The following is a 20,219-nucleotide window of genomic DNA, read 5'->3' as shown; positions in this document are numbered from 1 at the left end:
GCCGGTTCGAGCCCCGGCTCGGCCAGTCTCGGTCGTTGTGTCCTTGGGCAAGACACTTCACCTACCGCCTACTGGTGTTGTCCAGAAGGGCCGATGGCGCAATATGGCAGCCTCGTTTCTGTCAGTCTGCCCCAAGGCAGCTGTGGCTACAACTGTAGCTTGCCTCCACCAGTGTGTGAATGGGTGGATGACTGGGTGTGTAAAGCACCTTGGGGTCCCTAGGGGGGACTAGTAAAAGTGCTATACAAATACAGGCCATTTACCATACGAAAACATTTACAATATTGCAAAAAAAAAAAAATTTGATGGGTGATGTTTGCAAGATTCAAGTAATTATAGCCATCACAGGCATCTGTTACCTTCTTTGATGCTGTGAGTGAATTGGAAGCCTTTAAGGTATATCTTAATTTACAAGATTGAAACTTAATGGGAGTATAGTAGTTAGTCCGTTTCACTCATGAGTGCGATTACGCACGCTCAGAACAGATATCAAACTAAAGTTCCACTAAATGCCTGGACTACTCATTAGACGTGAACACACTGTGCGCTGCTGTAGAAGAATAAGCTATTAACAGCAATAAATATATAGCTATAAGTAGGTAAAAATCAATCATTAAATCCAAGAAGGCCAATTGGTGAGCTCAAAACTAAACCAATGAATCAACTCTTACTGAATACTAACATTAATAGTACTAGATCTCTCTCTTTTGTTCGTTGTTAGATTTAGTGTCATCTTCTGCATCTTTTTTTTTTTTTTGTGTCCCGTTTGGATCTTTAGCCATCAGAATTGTTGTCTTAAGGCCAAGAAAGATGCCAAGCGGATTTATTTTACCAAGTGGATCATCATGGCCTTGCCATATTGGTCCATTTGATTGACCTTTATTATAATTATGTATTTATTTTATTTTCGGTTGCTACAAATGGGACAGACGTGACTGGGGGATAGGACAGGGAGAAAGAATGAAAGAAAGAGAGGGAGAGAAAGAAAACCAAAGGGGAGAAGAGACGGTGAGAAGGGGGGGAAGAAAGGAAAAAACAAACAAACAAACAAAACGCCTGGATCACCTGTATGGAGAAAAAAACAGAAGAGAAAGCAAACAACAAAGAGCAACATAATAAAAAACAGCACCATCACAATAAACTAGCTAGCAGTAGATAACAGTAGATACTAAATAATAAACGATATTGTGCAGCACGCAAGATAGACAGCGCACAATGTGCTTTGAGGCAGCAGCCAAGAAAGGTGTAGTCCGTGTCTGTGAACACCCGTGTGTACACCTGTGTGCATACCTGTGTGGATCAGCATGCTTGTATTCCAAAGGTTTCTCCATGTAACAATCTGCTAGGGAGTGTGGGGAGCCATAGCCCCGTCCACCAGGGTATGAAGCAGGTATGGAGGAGATCCAGGCCCCAGATATCCAGAGGCCCCAGAGTACAAGGACCCGAGGAGGACCACCAAAGGGGGGGGGAACCGTGCCACCCTCCTGGGAAGAGCTGAGTAGAGCCCCAAACGAGAGGTCACCCCGCAGCTACGGAGCAGAGGCCAGAGGGGGTTGCAGTGGCGTGCCCGCGGGCTCCGCCGGCAGCCAGCTGTGCCAGAGAGGACCGAGCTTCAGGCCCAGAGGCCAGAGGCCTGAGGGCATCCCACCCCCCGGAAGGAGCCCAGCCGGGCCACAGGCGCCCGGCCCCGCCAATCGGCCACCAGGAGTGAGCCGGTACATGCATGAGCGCCCAGCCCCAGATGACAAGGACCACCAACACACCAACGTCTGAGGGCATCAGCCACCGGCAGGGAGTGTGGTGAGGGGAGATAGGCCTCCGTACTTTAGAGGGCCTGAGATGTACCCAGAGAGGTTGAGTCTAAGACCCAACCTGACATATAGACACAGACAAACAGGCACACGCGGACACAGACGTGCATTCCCACCCCCATATGCACAACCAAATACTCGGCACTCACCCAACGTGTAGACAGACACAAATAGACACTGCACAGACACTCGCACTCCCCAAACATACTCTATATCCCAGGTCCAGGTACCCCCGCCCCCAGAGGGGCAAGCCGCACCTAGACCCAGGAGATGTAACCCTTCTCTCTGGGGTGGAGGCAAGCGGACCACCTCCTTATCTGCAGTAGCAGGGAGGCCCCGCATCCCAGACCCCAGTCTGACGGCCAGCACCTCCTCCCAGCCCCCCAGCCCTGACGGCTAACAGAACCGGGGTGAGTGAAGACCTCAAACCTCCCTACGCCCGCTCATATGTAGTGTTGCTGTGTGCTGTTCTAAAGTGCATTTAAAACTCAGGAGAGCATGGTACTAGCTTCCTCTCAGAGAGCAGCACGGCTCCTCCTCTCTTCTGCATCTTAAGGCTTTGTGGCCAGCAAACCATGGTAAGCCTAAACACATCTTAAGCTAAATTTGCTACAGATTTTAACAGAATACAGTCAGAAAAGTAAATAACGTCATGATGATAGAGAACATGTATAAAGTTAGTATACAGCTAAATGGATGATCAACAGGATATATGAACTTTATGGTGTTGTTTCTGTAATTAGATGAGTGCATAGATGCCCACAACAATCGATATGGCTCTGTCTACAGTGAAAATAGCTAGAAAACATGTTTTTGGCATCAATTGCCCCTGAAAGAAAAAGGCCCTTTAGCTTATGCTAATTCAAGTGGTCTGAGTGGTGTATGGGCTGTGTTTTTCGGTTTTAGAAAATCTAGTTGATGATGTGAGACTTTGGGCAATCACAGGTATTTTCAGAGCTTGTAAAGCAAGTATAAAGTAACAGCACAATAGCTATAGCTGAAGGAAATGTCTATATAGAAAAAGGATTCATTTTATTAAATATTAAGCAGGGTTTTTACCTGGAGCAGTAGGGATAGAATCAGTTATTTTAGCTTAGCTATTGTAATTGTCAGAAGTTTGTAACTAATTTCAGTCAAGGTTTTAATTTCTGTTTTATCAGTGCTGTAATGTTTCTGGCAGCCTTCAAGTATGTTGGTGTCCTATAAAGGTGTCCAATACTAATGAGTTGAAAGCACGAGTTTTGTTAATTTAGGCTAAATTAGCATTTTTCACATTGCAGATTTTAAGGCAAATTATACTTCTCTGCTTGCCAAATTCTAGTCTGCTGCTGAAATAAACATTTTCTCTGCTCTTGAGTAACAGTGGGATTTGACACGTTTAAAAAGAACACGTTAGCGTTTCAGGAGCCAAAGTAATGCATTTTTAGCAAAAAGCTCCTCTTTCTGTATTGATTAGCAGTTTATCCATAATTTGTGTTTCAGCTTCACTGTGTTTCACTTTTGCAGCTCATTCAGAGCTTACATGAACCAAAAATGGATATAAACATGTATATGAAAATAGTTGACAGCAATGAATCTTGTTCTGTATCAATACTACTTACACAGCATTCACATTCAGTCCTCCCCCAAATCTATATTTATAGATTATGAGTATTGAAAAACACGCCGGAGCACTTTCAATTAAAAAAACTACCAGTTAAACCTTGGCTGACTTTCCACCAGAGAGCGACCCATTGTTTCACAAATGTTTGTAGAAGCAGTCCTCATCATTAGGTGCTTGATTATAAACACCTGTGACCATGGAAGTGACTGGAACACCTGAATTCAATGATTTGGATGGGTGAGCGAATACTTTTGACAATAGTGTACATGTGTGTTTCTGTGACCACAACAAATTGGTATGTTCAGTAACAATACCTTGACCGCAGTAGGTTATAAATTACATTTTTATAGTCTAACTGACTTTTTTATAGTCTCTATTTTCAGTGTTTGCTGCAAAGGAATGTTCAGACTGCGCCTCAAAATTCAGGCCATGTGCCAGCAGTTTTCAGCAGGTTTCAGATGCAGGATTACTTTGCAGCACCATCTACCACTGAGGTAGTTCCTATTCCTGGGCTTCCCGTTGCCTTTGTATCCTGCGTAGGATAGTGTGAGCAGATAGAGACAGAGCAGCGGAATGAATGGGCGGCAGAGGCTGCAGCGAGGTGGACTAGAGAGATTAACTGGGAAATTGACACTGACAAATCTCATACATTAAGGCTTCCTGGGAGGCAGGTATCGGTTGAATAGGCGGCAAGTACCATATCCCATAAATGGGACTGGGTTTCTTTAATGCTCGGCTCACAGCATGTAAAAAAGCTGAACCACCCTGTTGTCGACAGCAGAAAAGATAAGAAAGCCAGGTGTGCTCAGAGACATTTCATTTGACTAATGTGTTTACTGCTAGAATAATGAATAGAGTGAAGAAGATGAGAGTAATTAATTTGAGCTGTGCTAGCTAAACAACAAACAAATATGGGTAAAACTGTTTCATATCCCTTTGGAAGTGATTTTTTTTTCTCACTTTCTTGCCTGTTTTAATGAGATAAAGCCAGGCTTCTTTGATAAGGAGTCCTTTTTACTGTTGTTAGTAGCATAGTAGCCTTTTGATCTGTTCTAAGAGTATTTGTTCACTGTTTCATGATGAAAAGGATATAACCATCAACACAATTTACATTTTACACCCTAAACAATTAACTCCATTTTGGAAAAATACAAATATGTATTGCTGTTTTCAAAATATGAAATGTAACATTTGACCTTAATAGGTCATCATTGTCCTACTCACACACTGTAATCCTTTTAGAAAATGTTGCTATTCTGTATGTTTCTTTCCTTCGTAAGAGTAAAGAGTCTCGATACTAAACATAAGAAAACCACTTTGGCCTCTGCAGCCACAGTACTTGATGTTGACTGAGTGTTATTCCCAGCGACTTAACCCCGCTCAAGAGGTTCATGGTGTCTTCCTTCTATCTTTATTTATTTTGGACAGTGAAGTTGTTTTCCTGAAAAAGGACTGGTGCCCTTGCTGTTGCCTAGCAACCGCGTGAGTCCACGGACTTAGCATCTTGCAGGATCTTTCTAAATACCTTGAAAGTCTCCTCTTTAGGCGTGAGAAGAAAGTTTGAGTATTCATTATTGTGCATGACTAATGAAGTACCATTTACACTAATGAAAAAAAATTAGGCCAGTTGATAGTCGCATTATTCAAAGCTCACCACAGGTTTAAACGTGTGATTTCCCTTCTCAATAAAAATTGCTGTGAATTAATTTGATTAAGGCTGCCAGAGTACATGTGGATGTGTGAAGTTTTTTAAAGTGCAAGTCATTTAAAATGCTCCTTGCTGTATTAATAGAAAATAGACGTCTTGTTTTCTAAGACCCATTACTATTATACAGAGATATTGTACAGCACTGTCTTGGTAGCAGCAGCATTGCATTGGCATTTTTTCCACTCAGATAGTGAATTCATCAGACTTTTTACTGTTAGCTGTTAAATATTCATGGCGCTGTTGTGTTGTTAAAATAAGCCTCATTAGCACTTCCAGCCTCTTTTCAAGTTCCGCCTTTCTCTTGTCACTCTCAAAAGAGCAACACAAACATGTTATTCATCTCTCACAATCTCTGCACCCAAACTGGGTTAAAACATAACACCAAGCCTTTGTGTTGAAATCAGACTTGCTGTAATACTGTCACATCATATTTTCATTCTGTTATTTTATAAGAATATTGCCTGAATACTGGGTGGATTCTTAAATTAATGTCACCATATGGTCTTAAGAGGATATGTGTGTATTCCTAATATAATATAGCCATTTAACCTGAGTACATTGAGATTAGGATTTAACCTACTACAGTACTGGGATGCTATAGCAGGTTGTAGCCCCTGTATCCTACCAATGCTAAGCATAGTAATACAAAAAAAAAAAAAATATTGGACAGACATTAAGATTCCTTGGACTGCACTGTTTTAATCCACCGTTTGTTTTCGCACTCATCAAAATGACTGAAAAGAAATTCTGACATAAGCCCAAAAAATATATTTGCTTCAAATTGAAACAGTTTAGTTAAATATTATTTTAATAATTGATTTCAGTACTTTGGCTCTGTACTCCACCATCAGTCCTAGCTATAGTAGTTTTATTTCTTTTTTATCACCCCAAAATTCTCTATATGATGAATAACCCGTTTTAGGAAAAGTCATACATAAGAGATGATGGAGTTTTATTCTAGCAGAGTTACATCACTTTTAAAATGCCAAGAGGTCAAAATTACCCTTTTGGTAGTTTTAGTTTTCAGCCACTGTAGATATCCAGATGGATTCCTCTAATGCAACTTTCTCATTTATGTTTATAGTTGCACTGTAAAAAAAATCCGTAAAAATACAGTACAATCTACTGTATAAACGTGAAGGAATTTTCCGTATTAGTCATTTACAGGTATTTTTCTGTATTTCTCAACTACTGCAATGCATTGTGGGAAAAAGAACCCGAAAAGGAGGGAAAAGTAAGCGCAAGAGCAGCCATTAGGCTTCTTTCAGGCTTCATCTGGATTTTGGACTCTGAAGTTGGAGAAACTGCCTTCAAATTTCTGTGGTAAGTATTAAAACTCATGTTTTCTTTTATTAAAATAATGTTTTTCAAAAGACTTCGCATTTTTATTTAGAAAGAATTGTTAATTTAATTGTTAACTGGCTTCGGCTGTCTCCAGACAAGTCAGGAATATTTTGCTGACTCATTTTTTAAAATAACTGTTATTTAGGTTTAACATGACTTAAGCTTTCCATTTTAGTTAATGTTAAAATAATTTTTACTGTGATACCACCAGTTTTGCCCTTCAATGGCTGAACCAGTTTTCATAAATATTATAGTTAGCTGTCTGTATCTCTCTGGGTATTACACAGCTGTGACTGCTAACTAGCTAATTAGCAAAAGTCAGCGATGTGGATAACTGGGAAAAGTGAGAACTTCATAGAATTCTAGAAATTATTCTAGGACTCTAATAAGTACTGTATCAATACTATTATTGAAAGTATAGTTTCACCTCAGCACATTTACAATTATGTCTATTTTGTAGCACATAGAAATGTTTAGTTAATATTTACAGATAGACACATTTTCCGTGTTGTTACTCCAACATTTGTTGAAAATGTAATTTATGAAATGCTGAGCAGCATTTCTAGTATGTGGAATATTTTTGTCACCCCACTGTGCTAATGTGATTAAATACTAATAATTATTACTAAAAAAAATCAATAATAAATCAATAATAACTATTTCTTGATTGAACTATAATGTAAGCGCAGTGCTGGTGTGCAGGGGCTTTATATGCCTTGTGGGGGATGCTGACATATTATAAACTGTTGTGACTATATCAAGCTTTTAGCCAAATATAAGCAGAGATATTTGTATCTTTCTTAAAAATCCAGATCCTTACAGATTATTTGAGAAATGGATCAACAGCTATCACTACTTGAAGCACTCTAAGTCCTGCAGTGGGAAAATATCCCTTATTTCACCTTTGATCACACACTTTGGTTTTCCAGTGCAGACCAATGGCCAAGAAAAGGAAAGACTTCCCCGAGTGAAAAAAAAGATGAAGATACAAGCTGGTGATGATCCAGAGCAGCTGGTCTCAGGAAATGAAGAAAAACCCTGATCACCTTCTCTACAGAAACAAGGTGAGTTTAATGTTGTGGTTGATTTAGTTTTTCAAGGTATGTATGTTACTTTAATTATAAACTGCTTTTGTTGCAACAGAATGGTGTTATATGTATGCAACTCTACGTGAATTATAATCCTTTGTAGGGCTGTGTGATATGACCAAAATCTCACATCCCAATGTAAGACATATCTCTCCTGATAACGATATATATCACAAAATAGTGCATTTTCTGTAAATTCTGTGATTCTCGGGCAACTCGACTTATGTGAAGTGTTTCCAGCTGGGTGTCGTGTACCTGGAGTCGAGTGTTTTGACCGATGCGTGAAACTATACATTTTTAGACATGAGTTTAAACGGCCGCCATTTTCTTTCTGAGTATTTATTACACGGCGTGCTGCGAGGAAAAGCCTGTTCTAACGTCTGAGTCTAAGGATTACTTTGAGCACCTGACAGCTCTTTTTTGCTTCTCATTCGTAAACTCTCTCCATACTCTTTCATGTGATTCTTGTGTAGGTGGTTAAAGAGGTTTGTCGTGTTTGAGTGGTGGTGGGGACCAGTTTGTGGCATAATTTGCATAGTACAGTTTTCTGGGGCGTGTCAGACTTTTCATAACCAAACCATGTCCATGCTACAGAGGTAGCCCCTCGTTTAACAATAAGGTCCTTGATTTCTTTTGACTGGTCCTTCTGTTTGGAGCTAGCTGGTTCTGCCTCATCCTTGCTGGCCATGCTGGTATTCTCTGTGCCTTCATCTGCGTGGTGACTGTAAGCGCCATTTATAGTCACTTCATGTTTTTATTTGAGGTCATTTGTTTGATGCATATTCTGAAATTTTATGTTTGAGAATAATGTATATCATTTCAGTTTATTTTGAAAAGTCTCAACAGAAACTTGAACTTTATTGTGAAAGGTCTATGTGGAAAATAAACAAGCGGACGGCGGAGCCACACAATGGTTTTACCGTCATTGTTGGTAACGAAAGTACGCGTAAAAACAGTCACTTGTCCGTCCATAGTGTGGTTATTGTAAGTATAAGAGAAAGAGAGAACTTTAAGAAATAATATAGCAACTACAGTGACCATCAAAATCATGAAAAAAATATTGCCGTAAACAGTTTATTTTGCAACACCACAAAACAAACAATAGTGTATAATATGAAACGATAGACATTTTTATATCGTCATCTGATATATATCGTCATATCGCACAGCCCTAATCCTTTTTTTGTTTATGTTGTTTATGTTCTAGGTAAAAAAAAAATTGTAAAAATACAAACTTTTTAAAAATGTCTTGTTGTTTCTCTTTTTTTCCTCAGAATAAATTGCGACTAGTCTCAATGGCTGACATGGAGGAGCAACACAGCGACACGTTAACCCCGACTGCTGCAGTTCCTGTATGAACTGAGCAACTCTGAAAATCCAAGGAAAAGCTGAGTGTATTTTATTTAAAGCTCAGATGGACCTTGATGTACTAACATGCAGGCTGCATTCAGGACTTTGTCACACTGGTATATGAAGAGTGGTAACAAGACTTTGTAGTAATTTGTCTTACTATTGTCTTATTTGTTGTGATTTAGGGTGTGTGCGCACAAGCAGAGGTTTTTGTTTGTAACCGTAACCTTGTTTTCAGAGCCTTGTCTAACATTTAATGGTCATGAAATATGTCAGACTTTTTCCTCTACTTAAACAGCTAAGAGCATTTGAACACCGTGGAGAAAAGGTGTGCATTAAGGATTTCGAACTATGATGTTTAAGTGTTGTCACTGCTGAGGATTCGTGGATACAGATCCTTATTCACTACGCTGCTGTTTACAGTTTAACTTTTCATCAGAACAAGCACTTCTAATTGTACTTTGCTCCTCACTGACAAAACAAGTCCAGTAAATACACTTTTATCTTTGAGTTTGGGACAGTAATCTGTCTTAATTTATTTTGTGTTGTAGTTATCATATGGGGAAAAGTCCTGTGGTTATCCATCCGTCCTGTTCGAATAAACCCAAAGTTCAGGAACATCTTCTTTAGATCTGTTCAGTTTTATTCATGTGGCACCACTTAAACAGTCAACAAATTTTGACTCAAGTATGTTATATTGTAAGGTAAAGACCCCAAAGAGTTAATCTCAGACAAATGTTCACACAAATGTGAATTACATTCACTTCATTAATGAAGTGAATGCAATTCAGTAACCAAAGGTGTTTGGCTATAACTGACTACATGTGTATACTGTATCATAAGTGGACAGACATGGATGTAAACCACACCTTAACCATTTGGCTGAGGCAAAACTACCACAAGGCAGTGATTCTAACTAAAAGGTACTCTGGATATTATTAAATGTGAACATATCGTTAAATATGACATTTTTTGTTTGTCAGGTGTCCTGTTTGAAGAAAACACTTGGTAGCCACTTGAATGAATGTAAATAAACACATTTACATGAGGGCAACCTGATTTCAAGGAAATAAAAATGCTCAAATTTGAAAGCTTGTGAGTTATTTTGTTCATGTATCAGCTGTTTAGTCGTTTTATGACAAGATGGATGCTGTCGTTATATTTTAGTATAGTGTTTGAGTTAAGGAGAATAAAAGAATATTTAACATTAATTGTACCAATGTTGTTGTGTACGAAGCACAAATTAATTTAAAAAGTTTTAATTTATGAATTTTTGAGTACATGGTGTACTAGGTTGTAATTGCATAGAAATGTACATTTAAGGATATAAAGAACTATATTTAATGAGTTACAGTGAAAAGAAGTGCTTGGAAATAGTAATATAAACAGAAATTTAAATTTTTCTATTAACGGAAAATATCAGTTAATGATACAGAAAATATACTGTGAATAAACGGAATTTTCCGTTTTATAGCTGAAGGAAATGTCCGTAAATAGTACAGAGAGTATGCTGTAAATCTACAGAATTTTCCGTTTTATCATTTACAGAAAAGTCCGTCAAACTTCCGTAAAAAAACAGAAAATGTACTGGCAGAAAATTACCAGGACATTTTCCGTTTTTCTACGGAATATTTTTTTACAGTGTGACATTAGTTATAAAAGTTTAATATTACGTGTAGTTTTGGAATTGTGTAGTTTTGCACCTGTGGCTTTGATATCATTGTTTAGCAGTGTGTGAATCTGAAGCCTGTTATTGAGTGTACAATTAGAGAGAGACAGCAATAAGTATGTGGGTAATGACTATCCATTACTTTTTAAATGTTTTACTAATCCATCTGTTGGATACTGTGCAAACTCTACAGCTCCACATTTGTTTCATTAAGGACAGATTTGGTATATTACACAGTTACACATGCACTTGTCTCTTTAATAGTTGTTTCTGCTGGAGAGGGGCTCACCTCACTTAGAGGCTTGGTGCACCCATAGGCAACCTATTAACATCCACTTTATCCGCCCTTCCATATTTCATGAACTAGTTCATCAAACTTTAATGCAGTTCTGCTTCTCTCTCTCTTTTTTTTAATGGAAAGCCTTGTCTGAATTGAAAGCCTCACCTATAAGTCGTTTGCTGGAATCTTTACCACAGCTCAAAGAGGAAATTATATATATACTCTTTTGGAGCAAGGTTACTTTTCACCTGTTCCTGTGCACGCTGTCAATGGGCTATCTAAGAAATTGGGAATGGATGGATTATGGCTTGTGAAAGAACATGTTTAGAGATGTGAAATGATTTCACAAAGCCAAAACCCAGCTGAAAGAAACTGATGGGCCAAGCACCAGTGGTTTCTCACTCTCCATGGACATGGCATTCAAGCTGCTATGCCACACCAGAGTATGTCTGGGATAATGTGCTACTCTCAGATTGTTGGAGTCTTAATGAGCCTGTGGGACACATGATTAGCCTGTGCCCAGACCTGATATCCAGTAATCAGAGCCAAGCACCAGTAGATGAATAGAAAGAACTGGAGAAGATTGGAAAGGACAAAAGTAGGCCCAGTATAGATGTGTGTGCCCATAATATGTGGGAAACACTGCTGGTGTTTGAGCGTTTTTTGTACTGAAGCAAAAATCCATTTGCCACTGAATTATTGTGTGTGTGTGTGTGTGTTTGGTGGTGGGTGGTGGTGGTGTGTGTGTGTGTGTGTGTGTGTGTGTGTGTGTGTGTGTGTGTGCACGCGTGTGGTGCTGGTGGTGGTGGTGGGGGGCTCCAAGACCGTTTCATTGTGAATGAAAATGATTTTAAAAGGGTGCACTGAATACGGCAATCACTATGAACAAACTGCATTTACAGCTTTACTGTATGCTACTGATGATTTCAGTTCGACTCCAGGTCAGTGTGCTGTATTTTGAAATGATTTTCCTGGTAGCAGAGCAAGGGCAGACATGTAGTCTGGAAGTCTAAGAGGTGTTGGGCTTAGTTTATGGTCCCTGCATTCTGGTTACCTTTGATAGCACATTAGTTTTAAGCTTATACAAAAAGAAGAAAAAAAACATTGTCTTTGGTGTTCAGACTTAAACAAATGCTGTGTCACCAATTTTTTATAAGCTTCGTTTTGTCCATCCATCCATTTGCTTATCTTTTTCAGGGCCGCTGGACCTTATCCCAGCTGTCATAGGGCGAGAGGCAGGGTATACCCTGGACAGGTCGCCAGTCTGTCGCAGGGCTAACACACAGAGACAGACAACCATTCGCACCTTTGGGCAATTTGGATTAATCAATTAACCTATCCCCACAAACTGCATGTCTTTGGATGGTGGGAGGAAGCCAGAATACTCGGAGGGAACGCACGCAAACACGGGGAGAACATGCAAACTCCACACAGAAAGACCCTGGCCTCATGGTGGAATTGAACTCAGGACCTTCTTGCTGTGCGGCAACAGTGCTAACCCCCGTGCCACCGTATTGCCGTTCTGCTATGTTTTGTTAATTGATATAATGTTTCAGTGCTTGCATTGTAGAACATAATCACTAAAAACCAAACCTTTTACTGGTTGCACTCATACAAGCAAGAACTAGAATGCCTTTATTAGTAGTAATTATTAATTTAGTTTTTAAATATTGTTTTGGTGCTAAGTAATATAATAGATTATTTGATAACTGATTATTTGATTTGTTTTCTGCGATAAAGTAATTGTCTGCACATACTCTATCAACTGTCACTTTAAAATAATATCTTTGGATTTGGACAAACCTGTATAAAAGACAATGCAGGTTGTTTGTTAGTCCATTTGTTTCGTCAGATATACTGCTTCCCCTGTCGATTATGGCCAGTTAGAGTCAGTTAGGCAAGTAAAGGCATGCTATAAGCGGATTAGCTGTAAACCAACTGGGACTGAAAAATATACGCCCACAATGAATAATTGAGAATTTAATGAGACGAGGCAGAGCTAAAGAAGTGACCTAGTTGGTGGTTAAGTGAGTAGAGAAATGAAAAACTCAGTATGGCTACCTCTTTGTTATGCATAAATTAGAGAGCCATACCTCAGTCATATGTCTCAGTCAGTGTTTAGTTTACTGCTCACTCTTTTTTCAAAGAGGGAGTTGATGAGTTGGGTTAGGAAAAAACCATAACCTAAATGGCCTTGCCTAAATGGAGTCTAACATCTGCTCTGGTAACCATGGCATGAGCTAGGACAATAACTGAACTGCCAAAAACACTATTTACATAGCAACAGCAATAGGAATCAACAGACTTCATTATCCATTATTTCAGAACGATTTTATCCTTTTCACAACTTGACAGTTTAGCTTACTCCTCGTTTTGAAGATTTGATGTGCATTTGTTCTTGCTATTAGCAAATAATCAATAGAACAAAATGAACAAGGACATGAAATGTTCTCATGCCATTTACTGAGCTCTGGATCTGAAGAAATGTATAATCTTGTACATCGCAAATAAAAATTTCACACCATAGTCAACAGAATCACTGAATCAATAACAGCATTTTATTAAAAAAAACAAACCACGATCACATTTTTTTTAACCAGAAACTTTGTTGCTAAAGAAAGCTTTTAGGTCCGATCAAAACAAGATCTCACATGGCAGCAGATCTTGTCAGCATGTCAGTAGTCAGAAGTTGAGTAAACCAATGCATGTATTCCTATAACAGAAAACTCCTGGCCCTTGTTGAATATTATGCCATGTGACTATTAGTAGTCTGCTTAGTAGTCTGAATAATTAAGGTGATACTCTCAGTGAGGTTGTATTGAACTATAGTTGTAATTTTTCTTTTGTATCCAAGATACAACTTGAATGGAAGATTAGAGAAGAAAATAAAGGCTCTTTTGGGATATTAAAGCAACCAAAGCCACAAAAGTGTTTAAAATTTATTCATGACTCAGATTCTACATGAAGCATTAGAAAATCTTCTGATTCTGCCGTTCCTGCTTGGTATTTTTATCATTCATTGATTCAACATTCAACTAGTCTCATCAGATCATTTGACCAGTGAATTTACAGATATAAATACCTAAACAAATCTTAAAATAAAATACTCTGGGATAGAATAGAAATTTTTATTCATATAAACAAATTTTATCCGTGCATGTAATCGGGCATGTTTGACTTTGCCAAAATCAGACATGTAATGTATTTGCAAAATATGCTTTCCATTAGATAAAGGTATGCCATGGAGGGACAGGGTGATTGGGTTTTAAGATTTGAAGTTTCTTGTTTCTTCCCTTACAGCTTTATTTGAGATTTTTGACTGTGTGTGTGTGTGTGTGTGTGTGTGTGTGTGTGTGTGTGTGTCTCTATGATGCTCTTGTGTAAATTTGACTAGCGAGCCAGGCTTTGTTGTAATTTTTAAAGTGGTTTTGACCAATGAAATTCCAGGCTTTCAAGAAGTTTTTCTTATGACACTAACTACTTTTCTGCTCATTTTAAGACCAATCTTTGTACTTGAACATTTTTAGAGGAATGCCACTTAACAATGACTTATGCAGACCAACTATGTGTTTATTCACGGACATTAAACATACCATAATATAAAACAAAATAAAACAATATAGCCCAGCGGTGGGACATGGTTCCAACAACAGCCTCTTATGTTAACTGGCAACTAATTGATTCTCAAGCCATACCATTATCTGAGGTTACTAAACTTATCACGGCTGCGGCGACAGACATGTGGAGTGGCGAGAGAAAGGACCCAAGTGCAGGCACTGACGAATGCTTATTGCGAGTGAGCTTTATTCACTGTGGGGAAAACGAAATACAAACAAAAGCTGAACATGGCAGCGACTAAACTAAAACAAAACCCAAACTGGGTGAAACTAAAAAATGATACAAAGGAACAAAAGCCTGGGACTAGAAACCTGCGAGATGAAACAAAAACCTGAGATGGGAACCTGAAGACAAGTGACGAGGAACATGGAGGCTGGAACATTGAGAAATACAACGAGTGGAACACAGATGAACCTGCAACACACAGAGGAAGACACAGGGCTTAAATACAGGAGAGGATGGGGAACAGATGGGAAAATAGTTGGGACAAATTAGACATAATGAGACAAAGGAAGCAAACCAGAATACACTGACATAAGACAAAGACTATCAAAGTCAAGCAGGAAACACGAGACATTCGCAAAGACGTAGACTCAGAGACACGGACTTGACACAGAGACATGACTGACTGGATATGAAACATGCAACACAGGGAAGACACAGTGACCGAAACTAGGAGCTAGAACTACAAATATAAAATGAACAGAAAACCATCAACAAAACCAAAGCCATGAATAACAAATAATCAAGGAGTATAACTTAAACACAAAACACTCGGTCACCAAACCCAGGATCGTGACAAAACTAAACTACACACACATCTTATCTAATAACTTTTACTAACATCTGATCAATATTGTAGACATAATTACAATAATTACAATTATTAAATCAAATATTTTCCTGTTTGGAATATCTTTAAAAGGGCACTCAGGGCACTCAGGATACCTGAGGACTCTTTTTCTGGCACATTATCAAGAGAAAACACAGGTAAGGCAATCTTGTCCTCAACTTATGCTATACGTTGTCTCCCCTACCCATTAGGTTACACATCAGGAAAGAAAGGGGACTGGAGGACCGGGGGTAACCAGCACCCCAGTCTGCCAATCCAGAGGTACCGCCCCTCATCTCCACTCAACATTGTAGAGGCATTGTAGAGGTGTGTCAACCAAGACAGCTCTACAACATCCAGAGCCTTCAGGAACTCAGGTGGACCTCATCCACCCCAGAGGCTCTGCAACCAAGGAGCTGTTTAACTGCCTTAGTGACCTTGCTCCTGGAGATAGGTGAGTCATCCCCTTCATCCCCAGACTCTACTTCCTCCATGGAAGATGTGCCAGTGTGATTAAGGAGGTCCTCGAAGTATTCCTTCCGCCCGACAATTTTCTCAGTCAAAGTCAGCAGGTAGAGCACTTCTTTCTCCTCCTGAGTTGCCTGATGGTTTGCCAGAATCTCTTCAATGCTATCCGAAAGTCTTTTTCCATGGCCTCTCTGAACTCCTCCCACACTCGAGTTATTGCTTCAGCCACTGCCCGAGCCGCTTTCTGTATGGCCCATCGGTAGCTATGATATGATAAGCCTGATAGTTAGTCCCACAGGCTAACCAAGCCCGATAGGACTCCTTCACCTCTGGTGTCCACCATTTGGTTTGGAGGTTACCAGCACGACAGGCATCAACCACCTTGCGCAGCTCAGTGCAGTGGCTTCAGCAATGGAGGTGCTGAACATGGTCCATTTGGTCTCAATGTCCCCACTCTCTCTTGGAATGCTGTTGAAGGTCCTTCAGAGCTCTGCTGGATATACAGTGGTCCCTCGTTTATCACTGTAGTTACGTTCTAAAACTAAGCCGCGATGGGTGAAATCCGTGAAGTAGCCAACTTTATTTTTAACAATCATTATAGATGTTTTAAAGCTGTAAACCAGACAGGCATGAAAATTTTCACACTTTTCTGTCTTGTTTAAACACTCTCAAAATTCAAACTTTCGTAGAAAAATAAGTCCAGTATTATAGAATGAAACCAAAGACACCCACAGGTTCCTTTGATGGTGGAAAACGTTTCATCGACATTGTTGTGTTTTTTGGGGAGAAAACTTACAAACATACAGTACAGCACTTCAGAGTCACACTGCTAGCGATAGAAGATGTATGTAATTTTAACAAGCTGAATGCATTCTGTACTGTACAGGACCACAGCATGAGATTGACTGACAATGGTCTACAGCCAATCAGGACACAGAACACAATGCGCTGTAAAAAAAAAAAAAAAAAAAAAAAGTCCACGTCCTCCATATTTTCAGTTAGGGTACAGTCTCAGAGTGCTGGACTTGCCTTGAAACCCTCCATGCATGGTCAGGAGCTTCCTTGTCTTGATGTCAGTGGCTTCTACCTCCGCTTTGGCCACCTTATTATTATTATTCCAGGGGGTTATCTGATTACCAACAGAGTGTAGGTGTTAACTGCCCAAATCTTGTTCTTTCCATTCACCTGACTCCTCAGGACACGCCTTTCCCTCTGCAGGTATTTGGCAGTTGCGGCTTTCCTAGAGGCCTCTTCGTGATTCCCATTTGCCTGTGGGATTCCCAGGTACTTGTAGCTGTCCTCAGTGTCTGCAATGTTGCCTTCTGGAAGTTCAGTCTCCACTACATTCTACAGCCAGTCTTGTCAATGATCTCACTCAGGGGGTTCGGGCCTATGTAGAACAGCAGTTGGGATGGAGTATCACCTATATAGATCTTGCACTTCATGATGATTTGTCCAGTTGGCTTAAGTTGTTCACTAGTGTTGTTCCCCACATCCCCATTAATTTACTGATGAAGGCTCTTCGTGTCCTGTTGATCTTTTACACTACGAGGCATTCCAGGATCCATGTGGGAGCACTGAGTCATAGGCTTTCTTGTAGTTAATCCAGGTGATGAACAGGTTGGTCAGTCTGGTCTTGCAGTCTCAGTCTACTGCTCTGTCTACTAGTCTGTGGTAGATAGAGCTCATGTATTGAGCCATGTGCCTGTCCATCTTACCCACTATGATGTCTGACAGGAGCTTCTATGTGGTACTGAGGCAGGTTATTGGACGGTAGTTGGATGGGTCAATCTAGATGTCCTGCCTTCAGTTAGCCATTCCAGGTGTGCCTCATCTATTATCAGCTGGTTCATGTGTGCTGCCAGGTGCTCATGGAGTGCAGAGAGCTTCTCCGTCAGTAGGCATGAATCATGTCATGCCCTGATGCTGTCCAATTCTTCATCCTGGAGACCCTTTCTTAGATGTCTGCCACTGTGATGGTTGCCCGTAATGCTGCATTCACGTCTTCTAGTAGACCTTCAGAGGATACTTCACATAGTCTCGGTAATAAGCTATGGAGGGTTCAGGTTTCCAGCTTTCCCATGATCTTATCTTTCCGGTCACCTGCTCTCGCACTCAACAATCCTTCTGTTGTACTTGAATCTTGGTACTTTTTTTACACTTTCTCACCAGCATTGCTAAAAGTTGCCTCCCATGCACCTTTTAACACCCCACTCTTTAGTAAACTGTCATTGTCACCCAGCCTGTTGGTATGTTTTTATTTTCCCAATATCCCTCTATAGGCTTTAACCATTTATATCATTTATAGGCAATATGCGCAGGCACACAGACATTCACACAAAAGTGTCCATAGGGAACTGAAGACAATAGCAGTTAAATGATCTGGATTCCTCCAGGACACAGTGGCATTCAATCACCGGAGACAGTCCAGCCCCAAGAAATGCACACAATAATAGCACATTATGGAGAGGAAAATGGAGAAATATACAGGGCTTCACAAACAACAGTTTGCTCTGATTCCATGATGCCCTCCGACTACCAGTATAACCCATTAATTATCATTGTGGACTCATAACATGGTTGATTAGTGCCTTAAATGGGCTCTGCAGCCATGGACCCACAGTTGTTTGTACAGTAAAATTATGAACACAATGAAAAGTGTGGCAATAGTGGTGATTGATGGTGTTCTTTTTCTTTGAGTCTGTTCATGAATCCATTAGTTTTCAAATGTGCTTAATGTAAAATTGAACTCAAGAAGTCTTTGAAAAAAGGAAGAAAAAAAAGCTAATGCAACTTAGGAATAAAAAGGCCATAAAATATTGCAATGTACCATACTTAAAATAGTTTTTTCTCCATGCCGTGCATTGGGTCATTAAAATATAATATTAAATTTATACAGAACTCCAAACATGCAAATTTGATATTATCTACTTTATTTTGTTTCTTTTGAAACACTGTTACTTTGCCCATCTTCGTGTTTTATATTTCTAGATTTTCTAAATAAAGTTCTCTTAACAGACAAAGATGCTGTTTATTGATGAACAGGACTCCTGCTCCTGCTGGTCTTTCCATGCCACTGACCACCACCTTCTGAGTGCCTCCTTACGCCTCATTGCTTCCTTGTGGTCCATGGTGTGGTAACTGGCATGCCACTTCCTCTCATCCCCATATCTACCTGTGGGGTGATTGAAACAAGAGTGAGCTCTTGTCAGGGCCTCGGCCACCATGTAATTGAATTCTTCCTTGTTTCACAGAGTGCAACAAAGCATAGCACTGGATAGAGGGTAAATATACTCAGCACTTAGAGGCAAACCTAGATGACTGTTCAACAACAAACAGTACTACAAAAGGGTATTGCTTGGCATCATTTACAGATTTGGTGTTACCTTTAGAGTAAAACACTGACATAGGGCTGGTAGAGATAGTAGTATAGTAGTGACAGGTATAAATCAATAGTCAATATAAATAAAATAGCTTTTTCTGTCAAGCTTAAAATGTCATTTTTACTCCTAACTGAAGTTATGCTTTATAGTTAATTTAGAATTTAAATATTTGTTTTCTGTTCTGTCAGAATTTGAACATGATAAGTGTGCTGTAGAACATTACAGAACACTATTTTAAATAATAAAATTAGGTATTAGTTATATATAATAAACAAAATCCTAATTCTGGCTGGTCTAAAATGTGAAGTCTTTCTTTGGTCAGTTTCAAATAAATAACCTAAATATGAATACAAAATAAAATCACACAAAATATTATACTGTGTTAAATTGTTGGAAAACAACCCCCCCAAAAATTGATGAAATCTTTCTTTATATATCCTCATAAAAAATTCAAGAAGCTTTCAAATGTAAACAAAGCAGAATATTAACAAACCTGAAATAGTCACTCAGCTGTGCTCCGCTTATCCTCCCAGACAAAGAATAAATTAAATTAAAAAGAATAAATAAAAAGACAGCTATTCAGTGGACTCTGCACACCATGTGTAAGTTGGAAAGGCCATTAGAAGAGAAATGTTTGTAGAGTTGGTAACAACATTTAATTCATTTAATCAGCCCGCTTAAATCAGACATTTTTGCCTGTGCTTACTAGGATAATGTATTTTGCAATACATTAGGTTGTTAGATTTGTGGTCTCACTATGTCTCTTTTTTAATACTCCTCTTAGTTTCTGAGCCATGTAAAATCATATTATGCAGCTTTGGGCAACAGAAAAAATAACCCTTAGGTATTGAAAGTATCAGTTACTGACTATAGAAACCCTAAAAATGTGATGATGGGATAACACTGAGTTGAATATATAAATGAGTAAGTCTGCAATCATTTGTCTTCTAATTAAGCTGTATTTTAGATGTACAGTAGATCTACAGTATGTATATGTAAAGGTTTAGTTAACATTCTGCAACAGCTAAGGTCGTACTCACAAGCAAAGTGACCTTCAAAATCCAG

General features: G+C 39.3%; 1 protein-coding gene and 1 long non-coding RNA gene across 6 annotated transcripts in view; both read left to right on the top strand.

Annotated features, from left to right (window-relative positions):
- Window positions 1-20,219, top strand: part of mgat4c (mgat4 family member C) — a 122,260-nt gene that overhangs the window by 14,577 nt on the left and 87,464 nt on the right. For 2 of the 5 annotated variants that reach the window (XM_084934223.1, XM_084934218.1), the window contains exon 2: window positions 15,516-15,757. The exons of 2 other annotated variants lie outside the window; for them this stretch is intronic. The gene's annotated coding sequence lies outside the window, so the exon portion shown is untranslated. Of the gene's footprint in view, window positions 1-15,515; window positions 15,758-15,785; window positions 15,876-20,219 lie in introns of those variants that run through there. One more of the 5 variants, XM_084934220.1, reaches the window with a different exon arrangement.
- On the top strand, window positions 7,060-9,995 carry LOC146383077 (uncharacterized). Its single transcript, XR_014800716.1, has 2 exons — window positions 7,060-7,530; window positions 8,829-9,995. It is a non-coding gene; the product is annotated as an uncharacterized LOC146383077 (long non-coding RNA).

The sequence above is a fragment of the Perissodus microlepis genome, chromosome 7, assembly GCF_051167445.1.
Source record: "Perissodus microlepis isolate ML-2025 ecotype Zambia chromosome 7, ASM5116744v1, whole genome shotgun sequence".
Lineage (NCBI taxonomy): Eukaryota > Metazoa > Chordata > Actinopteri > Cichliformes > Cichlidae > Perissodus > Perissodus microlepis.
Note: the sequence above shows the minus strand (reverse complement) of the source record. Positions and strands in the feature narration are given on the sequence as shown.